The sequence below is a fragment of the Sminthopsis crassicaudata genome, chromosome 2 (genome assembly GCF_048593235.1).
Source record: "Sminthopsis crassicaudata isolate SCR6 chromosome 2, ASM4859323v1, whole genome shotgun sequence".
NCBI lineage: Eukaryota > Metazoa > Chordata > Mammalia > Dasyuromorphia > Dasyuridae > Sminthopsis > Sminthopsis crassicaudata.
In genome coordinates, this window is record NC_133618.1 from 556,493,590 (window position 1) to 556,510,017 (window position 16,428).

Genomic DNA, 16,428 nt, shown 5'->3' on the forward strand with positions numbered 1-16,428 from the left:
TGGATAAGATTTGAAAAAGTACTAGCCTAAGAAATAAGAGTCCTTTTTTAAAATAGTATTTTATTTTTCCAAATACATCCAAAGGCAGTTTTCAACATTCACCTTTGCAAAACCTTGTGTTCCAAATTATTCTCTCCCTTTCCCAATATGGTCTAAACATGAGCAATCTAATCATACTTCTATATTTGTCATGCTGTGCAAGAAATATCATATCAAAAGGGAGAAAAAGATAAGAAAAGAAAAAACAAACAAACAACAACAACAAAAAAAGAAAACACTATGCTTGATTCACATTCTCCATAGTTCTCTCTCTAAATGCTGATGGTTCCTTCCATTACAAGTGTATTTAAATTGTCTTTAATCACCTCGTTGTTGAAAAGAGCCAAGTCCATCATTACATAATCTTGTGGTTGCTGTGTACAATATCCTCTTGTTTCCTCTCACTCCACTTAGCATCAATTCATGTAAGTCTTTCCAGGCTTTTCTGAAATCAGCTATTTGTCATTTCTTATAGAGCAATACTATTCCATTACATTCATATACCATAACTTATTCAATCATTCCCCAACTGATGAGCATCCAGTCAATTTCTAGTCTTAGCTGCTACAAAAAGGGCTGCTACAAATATTTTTAACATGTGCGTCCTCTAACCTATTTTATGATCTCTTTGAGATACAGATCCAGTCATGATATTGCTGGATCAAAGGGTATGCAAAGTTTCTTAGCCCTTTATAGATAATTCCAAATTGCTCTCCAGAATAGTTGGAATATTTCACAATTCCATCAACAGTGCATTAATGTCCCAGTTTTCACACATCCTATTCAACATTTATTATTATCTTTTCCTTTCATCTTAGCCAATCTGAGAAGTGTGTTATCTTAATTTCCATTTCTTTAATCAATATTGATTTGGAGCATTTTTTTTCACTTGACTATAAATGGATTTAATTTCTTTGCTGAAAATTGTCTATTCATATCTTTTTTCTGGGTTCTAATTTTTGTTTAGCTACAGAATAGTTGTTCATCTTAATGTTACTGAATCTCTGCAGACTCATCTACAAAGTTTCATCACTTTAAAATGGAAAACCCAACTCAAATTCATTTGTTTTGCAAGTCTGTTTTTTTCCCGTTGCAATATTTTGCCCCCAAGGTCTTGTTTTCCACTAAAGAACTGACAAAATAACTAATTGATATGAATGTTATATTTTTTGATAATACAGTTTCTTAGAAACATAGTGCCTTCATTCAAAAGAGTGTCTTATGATCCAGAATTTCAATTATAGTGGCAGACTAATGAAGGCCATAAGATTTCAGATTTAGAAGACAAATGAGAAATTATCTAGTCCAACCTTCTGATTTTATAAACAAAGACATTATGACCCAAAGACATGGAATAATTTTTTAAAGTTCAGTATCTCAGAGTTGGACAGGACCTGAAAGGCTACATAATCAAAACTTAACCTACCCCCAAATCCTGTAAGTTAACAATTCTCAAACATTTTGGTTTCAGGTCACCTTACCATTCTCATAATAATGAAGACCCTAAAGAACTTTTGTTTAGATGAGCTATCTCCATTGATATTTACCATGTTAGAATTTAAAACATCTTATGAAAATACCTTCAATCCTTAACATTCTTGCATTTATTTTTTAGAACTTCAAGAATTTGCTTAATTTATTAGTAATCTCATTTTCATTTCCGTACTGGCAAGCATGTGCATTTATAACTATATGCAGTAGGGAAAAAAAGAAAGGTACAATGTGTGCAAGTTTATAGAGTAACTGGTATCCTCCTAAATGCTTCACTGGTCTCATTCACCAAATTTTTGCAAAGAGCTTCTTGTGTATTCATTGCATATTTTCGTATCTTGTCTTTTAAAGTCCAAGTTTTCTGTTGTAATTATGTCCCCAAAGTGCAGTATAAGCCTTTTGGGCTCGAAACCTGCGCATGTAAAATCAGTGATGAAGCTTTCTGAGGCAGTGAATGTGTTAGATAAACTTTGTGCCAAATAACTGCAACCACTATTGGCCTGGACATTATCTGCAGAAGATATTATGGTGCTATAGATTTCATGCATTATAAAAAGTGAATAGTGACTGAAATCAATGTTTTTCTTTTAATTGAGATATAAGCACAAAAGTTCACAGAATTCTAGGGAATTACTAAGCAAGAAAAATGTTTTTACACATTGCTAATTTTATTTTGTGCACTGTATTTTATGGGTATTTCATGTTAAGAAAAGTGTATTATCAAAATTTATATTTTGTTATAAAAATTGAATGCAGAAGTGTATTCTCTAGTGAATCTCTAGTGAAAGACCAATTTTTGGTGGCATTGGGAACATAGTCCCTTATTTCTTATAGATTCAACATATCAATGTTCATGTTTATTTTTTTAACTTTCATGCTATTTTCTATGAAAGTAGGCCCCCCAAACTTGAGGATTTACTCTAATTTTGACCTTGAAGATCACCTGAAAAAGCTCCCATGGTCTACATCCACTTTGAGAACATTTGCCTGAGAAGTAATCATTCACTTAAAATGAACAGAAAATTATGACATCTCAAGGGTACCCACTTTACTTTTTGATAGCTCTGATTATTACAAATCTGTTTCTTGCACAAAGCCTAAAGCCAATTGTTTGAAACTTCTACTCTGCCTACTTCTGATATCTTGAACCTAGAAGAAAAAAATCTAATAACTTTTCCACATTATAACTATTTAAATAATTTAATATTGTCTGATTCCTTTCTACCTCCATCTCAAATATCATTTCTAGACTAAGCATTTTAATTCCCTTTAAATGATCATCAAATGGAATGATATTTTTTAGTCTTCTCATTCTCATAGTCACTCTCTTGTGGATATTATCTAACTTATCAATGCCTTTTCTTATATATGGCATCAGTAAATGAACACAATTCTCCAGATATGCTCTCATAAGGTAGCAACACTGTGATATCTTCTATTCTGGACAATATGTTTCTCTTAATGAATCTAAAATATCATTAGCTTGTTACATTAGGTCTTATTGAAATGCTTCAGCCAGAATGTGTTTAACTGCAAATGGCCAAGGCTCAGGCCTATTCTTACCCCATGAGCTGGACATTATTGTACTAGGAACTGAAATTAAGCTTACTAGCCTAGAGTTTATAGACTCCACTCTATTCCCCCTTTCTGAGAACTGAGAAAACATTTGTACATATCTTTTATATTCCAGGACTTTTCAAAGATGACTAAAAATGTGGTCAGTAATCACAATTGCCGATCATTCAGTAACTATAAGTACAATTTTCCAGACTTAATGACTAAATTTCATTGAGAACATCTTGGTATTCTCTTGTACATCCAAATTTATCTAGACATTCAATTCCCTGTCAGTTACTTTTGTTCTGTTCTCCTTGAGAAAGAAAACAAAAACAAAATGAGTATTTAATATTTCTATACTTCCTCCTCTTGTTTTCTTCTCCCTCCAACAAGAAAACAGCCAACCCTTGTTGTCAACCTTACTATTCTCTCCATGCCTCGGCAGTTTAGTATTTATAACATTATCAATGTTATTCTTTTATAATCATCTTCCCTAACAACCCTCTTTATATTTTCTACTCCTTGTCTTATAATCTGATCTGGTTAATAAATTTTCTGTGCAGAAATATCTATAAACATAATTTGTTCCTTTTTTCCTTATCTGAATCATTTCTACTTAAGTCTTAAAATTTTTATTCTTGGAAGTTTCTCATTTGAGTTGGTCTTGCAATTCCTACATAATATTAATCCACTGAATTTTATTTACCCTTTATCCTTACCCTTGAAAATCTCCTCTCCTAAAACCTAGGATGACTATCAGACTAAATTCACTTTTGTTTTCCTCTGTAGTGATTCTATGATAAAGTAAATCATTCCCCCTTCCCCAGCAAAATTTAAAAAAAAACACTTTTGCCTACCAGTTTTTCATTTTTCCTTATTGTTATTTGCCCAAGAATATAGATCTCAGGGGAAAAAAACAGAATTAGAATTTGAATCCAAGTCTTCCACTTCCACTTCTTCCACTACAAAAAGACAGAGTAATTGCCTGTCTTGTCATACCTATCATCTCTCCTCAATTATGTAGCTCTCTATTCCACTGATATAACTTGCCATTTATCTGATTTTGGACTGCAGCCACATCTGCAAATTAATTCTGAATGTCCATGTAGAAATGTCACACATTTCTCAAGGAGACATACAGGTAAGGGTCTCCAGGGTTATTATTTGCTGACTTGAAATGTATATTTATTGATAACCTATAGAACCTTGGGTTCCAATCTTGCAACCTTTACATTGACTGAATTGACTTTACAGTCAGAAGGGTTTTTTCCTGGGCAATAGAGATCAAGAAAAGTAAAGGAAACTTTACTTTTTAGTTTACTTGTGCAATAATTATTTAAAAACTATCCTACTTGCAGGTAACATCAGATACAGATTGTTAAACATCAGATACCCTATTCATTCCACATCTATAAATGTCATTCTGTGCCAACTATTCATTTGCATTCCTACAGATAGGTGGTGTAGCTTATATTTAGATTTCAAATTGTTCTTACTATCGGATTAACATTATTTGGCTCTGATGTAAACATCTTTAGTAGATTTATCTATTTAATCTTCACTCTAGTAATTTTACATAGAAGATATTTTCATAGCATCATATCCTCATAGATTTAAAATTAGTTCAAATCTTATATATGACAAAATGATGTCCATTGAGATCATACTTGCCCAGGGTCACATAGGTACTTTTCAAAGTTGAGATTCAAGCATAGACCCTCTGATTCCAAATCTATGACTGTTTCAATTCATAGAGTATTACCATCTTAAAGAAACTACAAATACTTAAATTTCTACACCTGGTTTTCCTAGACTATGCTTTATATTATTAAATATGCCATGTTTAAGGGACTTTTTTCTTATGCTTTTTATAAAGGACTACAGAGTTAGTTTTGTAATAAGTTTGGGTCTATACAAATATGAGACAAAAAATATGTTAGTAAAAAGCCCTAAGTTTTCTAAATGTAGATGAGCACAGATTAAGAAAGCAGTAATTAATTTCCTTTGACCTCAAGCTGAAATTCCTTTCTAAAGCTGTCATAAAGAGAAAGAGGCCAGAGAGAAGAAGTGAAACTGTGTAACAATGCAATTAAACCCTTGTAATGAGGTCAGCCATTGGACTTGTTGCAACTGATATCATTATAGCAATGAGAAGGCATTATATGGATGGCCTGATTTTTTACTTGATGCATTTTTTTTACTTAACTCTTTAGCACCAGATATATATTTCCTAGTAATACAATGCAATACTTGCATACATACATGTATACATGCATAAATATGGAGAAAGATAGAGGGAGGACAGAAAGTCAGAAAGAAAGAAAGGGAAGGGTGGGTTCATTCTACAGCTGCATTTTAAAAATATAAAATTTACTAATCTTAAAGCTTTTTTGTGTGGAACCAATAAAGCATAGTAAAAAAAAAGTTTTAGAGTCAATTAACTTGAATTCTGGTCCCATTTTTCCAGTAACTGTGACCCAGTAACATGTCACTTTCCCAGTAACATATCGCTGAAATTCTGTGGATTAGAATTCCACCTTTGTAAAATGAATAATTTGACCTAGAGGGTGTGTAGGATTCCATAGAATTCTAAAATGTGATGGTTCTAGCACCATCTATTCACTAAACTCTAGTGGTTCCTTATTACTTCTAAGATCAAATATAAAATCTTCCATTTGATGTTCAAAGCTATTCATAATCTGATACACCCCCACCTGTCCTGTCTTCCCTCATTTTACATTTTCTCCATAGCTTATCCCTCCACATACTCTTCAATCCAGTGACAATGGCCTTGTCATTACTCAAACAAGACACCATGTCTGACTCACAGAATTCTCTATGGCTATCCCTAAACCTAGAATGTTTTCTTTTCTCATCTTAACTCCTGCTTTCCCTGGAGAGATAACTTCCCCAAATCTTCTTTCAAGTCCCAGCTAACATCTCACCTTTGAGAAACCTTTCTTGATTACCTTGAATTCTAGGGTCTTTCATCTGCTATTATTTCTAATGTATGCTGAATATATTTTGCTTACACCTAGTTTATTTTTATGTAGTCCCAACTCCCTATTTAACTGTGAGAATCTTGTGAGTAGGTACTGTCCTTTGTTTTTCTTTGTCTTTCCAGGATTTAGTACAATTTCTGAAATACAGTAGTCTGTTAATAGATAATTACTAATTAATTGGCTGGCCAAAAAAATATTTAGAAAGCTAAAAATAAGTAAGCTATTTACTCTGTGAGCTACTTTGAACATCACACAGGAATGTAATAGGAATTCAGAATAAATCCTGAGTTGAAAATAAGAATTCTAAAATTTTTATTTTCCTTTTCATTTACCAACAATTATGTATATATGAGTAAGAAAAGAGATGGAGTTCATGTAGATATGTATCTTTAAATTTTTTTGTTTTTATCTTGTATGTTAAAAATTCTTCACTATTTTTTTACTCTGGAGACTTTGTGCTTTTAAAAGATATATCAAAATAATATAAGTTCCAAAGAATCATTGGAAGCTAGAAAGGATGCTGTGTATAGAAATGAATGCTACATCAAGTCCATCTAATGGAATACCCCAATTTTACAGATAAGAAAGCTAAAGCCCAAGGTAATTAGGTGACTTACCTAAGATCACATATGTATAGTAGCATCAGAAGTAATATTGGAACCCAGGTCTTCTAAGCCCATGCTTTTTGCACTATAACTGTGTTTGTTATGTAGGCTTTGAGTCTTTCTTGTAAGGACTGGTTTAGATAAGAAAAGAAAGAAATCATTGCTAAAAGGTTGATAGCCATGTGATTATTTTAGAAGATATAACAACTCGAAGACCATCCACTAACGATGGAAGTAATACAATCTACATTAGAAAGGGGAGTATTCTTGGCAATGAAATTACAGATACTTGACTATTTAAAATAACCATTAAAGAATTAAATCTTGGAGCACAAATTTCTAGTGTTTCTAGTTATAGCTGAATTTATATCTCTTTATCATCATTTATAACTTGGTATTTGAGGATATTTGCTTCTGGCTATGGAAAAATTTCAGAAAAAAGTGTGTGTTTATGCAATAAAAGATAAAACTAAACTATTGATATTTTGTATATTTTGATCAAAGATTACTAGTGAAATTGTTTTCTCAATTCCTTCATTCCAGAAAATTGTGAGCCAACAGAAATCTTCATATTTCTCCATGTTCTCCATTTTCTCATGTTTCTCCATGAACTATAAATTTTTCATCTCCCATGGCTTGTTATGATCATAGCTAACTTTTCTATATAGTTCTGGGTATGCCAAGATGATATCTCAAGATTCACTGATTTATATTTCTGTGTCTCTACACATTTTTCTGTGCTGATATCTCTATTTAACTAAGTTGAATGACACTAATTTAATCTGATAGAATTCTAGATTTGAAAGCAATATCAAGAAATCATTTAGCAACCTTTTTGTCTAAATTTTGCCATTCTTAATGAGTCCCAGAGTGATAGATTCCACAGCTTGTTTCAAAATTTCCCCCTTTCCCAATACCCAATAGTTTCTGGGAGGGAGGGATTATTTACTCTTTGAATGCTTTGATTTAAGTTAAAAATTAAAGTATTTTGCCTTCCTACTTAGAATCATAGAATTTAAGAGTTGGAAGGAACCTCAGTGGCTATCCAGTTCAATACTTATGCAGAAAGAAATCCTCGCTCAATATAACCAATGAGAGGTCATCCAGATTTTAATCTGAAAACTTTCAGTAAGAGAAAATATATTGTCGTCAAAAATAAAACATTCTATTCTAATGATTAATGAAGTTTTCTTCACATCAAAATGAATTTTGTCTCTGTGCAACTTTTTCCCACTGTTATTATTTCTGCCCTCTATAGCCAAACACAAAAAAGGACTTTCAAATATGTGAAAATAATTATGTTGTCCCCCAAGGTTCTTCACTTCTACAAGCTCAGTATCACCAGTTCCTCCACCAAATCATCATGTCGCATAGACTTAAACCTTTCACAATTCTGGTTTTCTTCTCTGGATTCTCTCCAGATTATCAATGTTTCCCTGTAAATGAACATAATACTCCAGATGTATAGTCCAAGTAGAATAGAGTACTGTAATATTATCACATCCCTATTATTAGAATATATTTTTCTTTCAACAAATCCCAAGATCAAATGAGACTGGTTGATAATGTTACTATTAACAATAATTAATCATCTGGTTGATAATCATTTTGTTGACTAATGCTGAGTTTAGAGTCTACTTGACAAAAGCAGACCCTATTCAAATAAGCTTGTGTCTAAACACACTTCCTTCATCTTATGCTTATGAAGCAAATACCTTGAACCAAGAGTTGTATTAATCTCTATTAAATTTCATTTCCTTAAATTCAGCCCAATTGTTGAGCCTGCTAAGATCTTTTCAGATCCTGAATCTATTATCTAGCATATTAGTTCTTTCTCCAAGTTTTAGGTCATCTTCAAATTTTATAATGATGTCACCTTTCCTTTTACCCAATTTATTGATAGGATGTATTAATTACACAGTACTAGGATAAAATACAGATTACCACCACTGGAAACTTCCTGGCTATGTTGACTTCTAATGATTCCTCTAAGTCTAGTCATTTAATTTCTTTTTTTAATTCATCCAATTGCATTATTGCCTAAACCATTTCAATATTTTCCACAGAAAGAGCATAAGATTATTTTTTATTAAATCTTGGTTTACAAAAATGATAAACTATGTCTTTAGTATTTCTTTGAACCTCTAGTTTAGTAACTGTATCAAAATAGGAAATGTTAGCCTAATAAAATCTTGATGAAGCTGTATAGCTAGTCATTATTTCTTTTTCTAGATGTAAATCTTCCCTGAAATTGAAGTCAAATTTACTTGCTCAGGCGCTTTATCACACATACTATTCATTTAAGAAAGATCAAAAAATATGCTCTTCTACATTTCCAAAAATTTATCACTGAAATATCACTGACAGGGTTTAACAATTGTTATCTACCAATTATTGTGTTGTTTTTGTTTGTTTGTTTTGGTGTGTAAATGTGTGTGTGTTTTACTGTCTAGTGATATAATTCATATCGGTTATATATTTTATTAAACAACATCTATGTACTCTTACTAGTCCCTTATTTGTCTTATGCAAAAAATTCCTTCTAATCATTTTATTTTGATCTTTCTGGTACAATGGACATTCCCCTTGAATGAGAAAAGTCAAGTAAAAGAATGAATAAGCAACTATTTCTCTTTGTTTTCAATTATTTTTCTTCCATCCGTCTTAAGAAGCTATGTTCCTTTAACTTCTTTAATATCTCTCTTCTATCTAGTTTAATCAGAAAAAAATGCTCTTTGGATTAAAAGCTTTCTTTGCCAACTTCAGCTTATTCAGAGCTTTAAAATTCCCGACACTGTTGTTTTTATGGAGTTATGCTCTGCTTTTGTATTCATTCTCTTTTTCTTTTCATTACTTTCTCATAAATCCATACTAGTCATTTCAGACAGTTCTTATGTTTTCCCTCAGTAGAATTATTTCTCAAATAGAAATTACTTTTACCAGATTAAAAAACTGAGTAAATGTTCATGATCATCTTATTTTTAGTTTTGTTACAACCTTAAGTGTAAGAAGGATATTATCTCTGAAACTCCTCTTGATAACAACCTTATAAGATTGCATTTGGAACTACATTTTGAAGTAAACCAATATTTTCCTCCCTTGTCTGCCTACTATTTGCCCTTCATTAAAAGAAAGATTTTTATAAATTATTCAATTAAAACATAAAGATAGATTTTTGCAGAATAAAAATAAGGAATTTCAATTAATTTTACTACAGCATTTTAATAAGAGAATATGAAAGGAAACATACACAGTTTAGTATTATCTCTGATTACATTAGCTTTTCTTTATTTCTATATCTAGCAGTCTTCTGAGATTTTACTAAGCAGAGACATACCTAAACACTCAGTTTATCTAACTACAGGTTTTCTTGATAAAATACAAGCTGCTCTGGTGGACAAAAATATAAATGGTATAAGTGACTTAACCACGTAAATACAATAAGGGTCTCTATTCTAATTCAGATATATGAAGCAGAACATGAGACAGTATCAAAGTCTGTCTATAATTTAGTAAGCTGATCCTGAGTGGCCCTCAGACTTAAAGGGTAGCAGTGTTTTATACTCAGAATGACGGGAATTGAAGTCTTGAACAAATAAACTAATATAGAGTATAAGCCAACCTTAACCACCTTTGAATACAGTAGTCATGAGGTCAGATAAAGACAAACATAGGTGTTAGTAGAATTCTTTTGGTGTCCGAGACTATACTTGATGAAGTCATCTATCATTCTGTTTCTGTTTACATGTCTCTTTTCCTCTGGGAAGGATCCTAGTCTAACAAGACTATATTGGCAGGTTACTTCAAAAAATGTTCTCTTTTTCACATGTATGTATGTGTGTTTATATGTGTACATGTTTGATCCTCATATAGAAATGGAAGTTTCTCAATGATGGAGGAGGAGAGAATTAGTAATATTACCCTCAAACACTTCACACACACCCAAAATTAATTTTTGTTTTTTACTTATGTGATAGTCATAAGTCACATGAGTTCCTTATGTATAGTCATAAAATTATTAGAACAAAGATCAAATTTAATGCAGAGGTAGAAAAAATTAAAATTAGAAAAAGATATAGTATACAATAAAAAACAACAAAATCCAATCTCAAATTTTAAAATTAATTATTCATGCTAACAATGAGAAATGTAGAAAAAGACATCAATAACTACTACATTTTCATTTAGAAATTTACTCATTTTTACTCAATTGCCATAATGAGGAGACCAAGAGAGTCTAAAAGTCACCTTTGTTAGGAAACCTACCTCTTACAGAGTTTGAAAACAAAGGTTACATAAGTATATACTTGTCAAGTGGAGACATGTAACCCAAGAGCAACAAAAACTTAGACTATAAAAATGTTTGTGAAATCCTACAGAGAAGAATAATGGAGTAGTAATAACATTAAAGCTTGAGAAAGATCTAACTAAACAATATCATCTCAAAGGGATTTAATTTTAAAATGATGATGGAAAGAGGGAAACAGAAGAAAGATGGATAAAATCTGTGAAGATTTTTAAAATAAACTCTTCTCATCATTAATTAAAATAGGGCTATCATATAAAATTCTAATATCACATCCCTGGATATGTTTCTAGAATAGGCTTCTAAAAGTGTTTTAAGGAGCTTACAGTCAACAAGGAGAAATAATATTCAAATAATTAAAACCAAACAAAATAGATACAATAAATAAGAGATAAGTCTCAAAAAAGAAGGCATTAATATGAAAGGGGACTGAGAAAGGCTTCTTGAAAATATTGAAACTTTACCTAATATTTGAAGAAAGTCAGCAAATCCAAAGAGATTAGAAGGAAGGGAGTTTTAGGAAAGTGGGATAGTTAATGAAAATACTTGGAGTTGAAAGAATGAGTGTCATGTGAGGAATAACAAGGAAGCTAGTGTCATTGGATCTCAGAGTACATGTAGGGGATTTTGATAGAAAGAGTCAGGTTATAAGAGGATTTAAAATCCAAATAGGATTTTATATATGATTATGTAGGTAATAGGTAATCAAGGGAGTTTATTAAATGAGGCAGTAGAAGAAGATGAGGTACAGGGAAGGAAGGGACATAATCAGATTTGATTTTTTGGAAAATTATTTGATGGGTGAATGGAGAATGAACCAGAATAGAGGGATAACAATGACATAGAAAATGCCTTAGATCTAATTATCTTTTTTTTAATTAAAATCTTTTTGATTTTATCAATTTTTAACAAAACTAAATGGACAGCAAGGACATTCTGATGAGAATAATATCAGAGAGCAAATCGGCTTTTTCAAAAAATAAAAATAAACCAATTTTCACTTAATTCACTAAAAGATACAGAGAATAAAATATTCTACTCTGCTTTTTGTTAAGTGTAGGAGGAGAAACAATATTTGATTCAGTTGAACAAAAATTTAGATTCTCCTCTAAAACATGTCTTCTATATATATTATCGAAATTATAGACATTTCCTTAAAAACATAATAAGAGATATGCCCTTGTAGATGATTCTTTTTTCAGTATCAAGCACTGAATAAAGCAGGGAAAGTTTTACTTTTCTTATCCAAATTGTGCAACTCTGTTTTGGAAGAGATCCAGTACAGAATGGAGCATGAAGAAGAATTTCCCATCAGTGGCAAAGTGCTCCAGATGCTTAGGCTTGCAGATGTTGGTTGCATCTAAATATGGAACATTATAAACCCTACTAAAATAAGTCTATAATCACTCAAATGAATTAGAACTAACCATCCCTCTAAGACAAACCACATAGATAAAGAATGACTATTTTTCAGACTATGATATGCAATAAAATGAACACCTATAGAGCATCTATCTAGCTGTCTATCCATCTATCCAACATATCTATAACAGATATTGCAAATGGAAATTGAATTAGGACTAGAATTAATTAGGAAAGTGAACTGAGATGGTTTTAGTTATCCCAAGTTTCTCTCTAAAACAGGCCTATATTTTTATAATCAATATTTTTCTGGTGATGCTATATTCCTGAGTAATAATATCCACTTTGAAAATGACATAAAGTTAAGAGGTAGAACTGGCACACTAAACAATATATTCAGGATTCCAAAAGATCTCAGTAGTCTATATGATTGGACTGAATTTAAGAAAAAATAAATTTAATAGATATAAAATTAAAATTTCACATGGTTTCAAGAAATTGACTTTCTAAGTATAAGATGAAGTTTCTTATCTAAGTATAATATGACTTTCTAAGTATAAGATGTAGTTTATCTGAATAGGATCTAGATATTTCAATGTACTCTAAGCTCAACATTCACCAATAATTTGATTTAGTATTCAACAATAAATCTTATTCAATTTTGAGTCTATGCTATATTAGGATTAGGTGAAAGAACTGGAAATGTTTAGCTGAAGAATGTTTTTCTCAAAGGACAATAAAGAAGCATAGGATAGGTATAAGGTGGTTTCCAACCTCATTCATAACCACTAATAAACCACTTACAAACAAGAAAGATAGAGAGGATGTCATCAAATATGTGTGTATATATATATATATATATATGTATATATATATATATAAACAATAGATGGACTGGTCATATGGCAAGAGCTATCAGTTAGTGATGAAAAATTGATGTGTTCCATTAATATTGCTGCTATGTTATAAGGGAGGCTCCCATAGCATTTGTGAAATTCTCCATAATAAACTTATGAGAGAACATGGACAAGATTCATATAGGATGTATAATTATTAATGAGTTGTAATAATGAATCCTGGAATGGAATATTCATATCAATGAGATAATAAATTCATTAGAGTATTCTATATCACTAAACAGAACCAGAAACTCCACAAGGATAGAGATTGTTGTTTTTTCAACACTCAAACAATAGATTGAAACTAGCAATATTTATCTATACTATTAAATTTTAAGTCCATCAATTGGATTCAAAATCTCAATTATATAGATATGGGATATGAGATATCTGACTCATCATCAATTAAATCATAATTGAAAGATCCAGAAGTTTAAATTGGCTACATACTCATTCTAAGCTAACAATATGATCAAACTATGTTTTGTATAAAAGGAAATATAAGCTAGCATTAATATAATTTGGAGTATCAAATCAAATAATTGTACTGCTATAGTTCTTACCCCTAAGACCATGTTAGAAGTATTGTATTTTAAAAGGGACACTTACAAACTAGTACTCATCATTCACAGGAGTGCAACAAGAATGATGAATGATTAGAAAACCATTTTAATGGGAAACAGTGGAAGATACTAGAGATAATCTGGAGAAGACTCAGGGATTAGTTTCATGATGATGGTCTTTGAATACTTGGAAGAGTATAATATTAAAAGTGAAGCATATTTATTCAGCTTTATTGCAAAGGGTAATTCAACTTGCTACAACTCATCAAGCATTTAAGTACCTCTCTGTTGAAGATACTATGATAAGGTCTGATAATATAACAGGAATAGGAAGTGGATCCATGGTTTCATTGATTAAAAAAAAAACTCCCAGATGGGGAGGCCCTTTCCACCAATGTTTCTCTGCAACTGATAGTCTTAGAAAATCTCTTAGATCTTGAAACATTAACTCGTCCAGTGTCAGACAATCAGTATGTGTCAGAGGTGATACTTAAAGTCATATCTTCAGTTTGGTAAAATAAGTTCTTAATTCCTTGTGCCACTACCAGAATGCTTCTTAGTATACAAAGACAAGCTAAAAATCAATAACTGCTCTTAAAGAGCTTTCCTTATTTTGGCATGTATGAAAACATTTAAACAAGCAATTAAGTGCAATATAATGTGATAATGGGAAGAGAACTGATTCTAATAAATATAGGGATCAGGAAAGAATTTCTATAGGAAGCAAACCTACACTAAACCTTGAGGAAACTGTATATCAATGGTGGAAGAATTAGGGAAGTGGATTTGAGCTCAATGTAAGGCAATTTTTGTAATGATTAGCATAGTTTACAAATGAAAGTGACTATCTCAAAAAATAACAAGTTTCCTGAGACTATTAGTGGTTAAGCAGGGGATTAGGTCATAGATTAGAAGTAGTATTGAAAGAATTTTTGTTAATATATAGAGAACTGACACTAATTTATAAGAAATCAAACCATTCTCCAATTGATAAATGGTCAAAAGATATGAACAGACAATTCTCAGATGATGAAATTGAAATTATATCCACTCATATGAAAGAGTGTTCCAAATCACTACTGATCAGAGAAATGAAAATTAAGACAACTCTGAGATACCACTACACACCTGTCAGATTGGCTAAGATGACAGGAACAAATAATGATGAATGTTGGAGGGGCTGTGGGAAAACTGGGACACTGATGCATTGTTGGTGGAGTTGTGAAAGAATCCAGCCATTCTGGAGAGCAATTTGGAACTATGCCCAAAAAGTTATCGAACTGTGCATACCCTTTGATCCAGCGTTGCTGCTATTGGGCTTATATCCCAAAGAAATACTAAAGAGCAGAAAGGGGCCTGTATGTGCCAAAATGTTTGTGGCAGCTCTTTTTGTAGTAGCTAGAAACTGGAAGATGAATGGATGTCCATCAATTGGAGAATGATTGGGTAAATTATAGTATATGAAGGTTATGGAATATTATTGCTCTGTAAGAAATGACCAGCAGGATGAATTCAGAAAGGTTTGGAGAGACTAACATGAACTGATACTAAGTGAAATGAACAGAACCAGATGATCATTGTACACTTCAACAACAACGCTGTATGAAGATGTATTCTGTTGGAAATGGATATCTTCAACATAAAGAAGATGCAACTCACTTCCAGTTGATCAATGATGGACAGAAACAACTATACCTAGAGAAGGAACACTGGGAAATGAATGTAAATTGTTAGCATTACTGTCTATCTACCCAGGTTACTTATACCTTCGGAAGCTAATAATTAATGTGCAACAAGAAAATGGTATTTACACACATATATTATATCTAGGTTATATTGCAACACATGTAAAATGTATGGGATTGCCTGTCATCTAGGGGAGGGAGTAGAGGGAGGGAGGGGAAAATTTGGAAAAATGAATACAAGGGATAATGTTATTTTAAAAATTACTCATGCATATGTAGTCATTTAAAAAATTTATAATTATAAATTTTTTTAAATTAAAAAAGAAGATTAAAAAAAGAAAGAATTTTTGTTTTGAATGAGAGTTAAGGCTACATGAAAACCAATCAATGTGTTAAGAAACTGTGAAAAAGAGTTTATAATAATGTAAATGTCAAATTATCTCTTGGTTCTTCTACTGAGCAGATCAAACAAAAGAAAAAGGCCATTATAAAGTACTAAGGAGTCTTGGGAACTTTGCTTTGATAACTTTGAAAGGAAGAGAAAGGCTAATTCCCTCACTTAGACTAGAGTTTGTTTATTCTGCATAGTTTTAATCATGGTTAATGATTATTCTACTTATAAATGTTCCTCAATGATTCGCTAAAGGGACCACTAATACACAGTCTCATCGATCTGCAAAGCAGCACTTGCCATGTAGTTTTTTAATACTATTATTCCATTATTACTAACATACTGCAAAGGAGAAAATTACTAATGTTTTAAAATTTGTAGAAAGGCTACTAATCAAAAATTGAATAGTGATTATTGTGTCAATTAATATACTTTCATTAGTGGTGATGGAGTGAGGTTGGGAAAGAATGAAAATGAAGTAAAGGGTGATCTCCCTCAGTGTACATCCTTAGATAGAATTAGAGATAG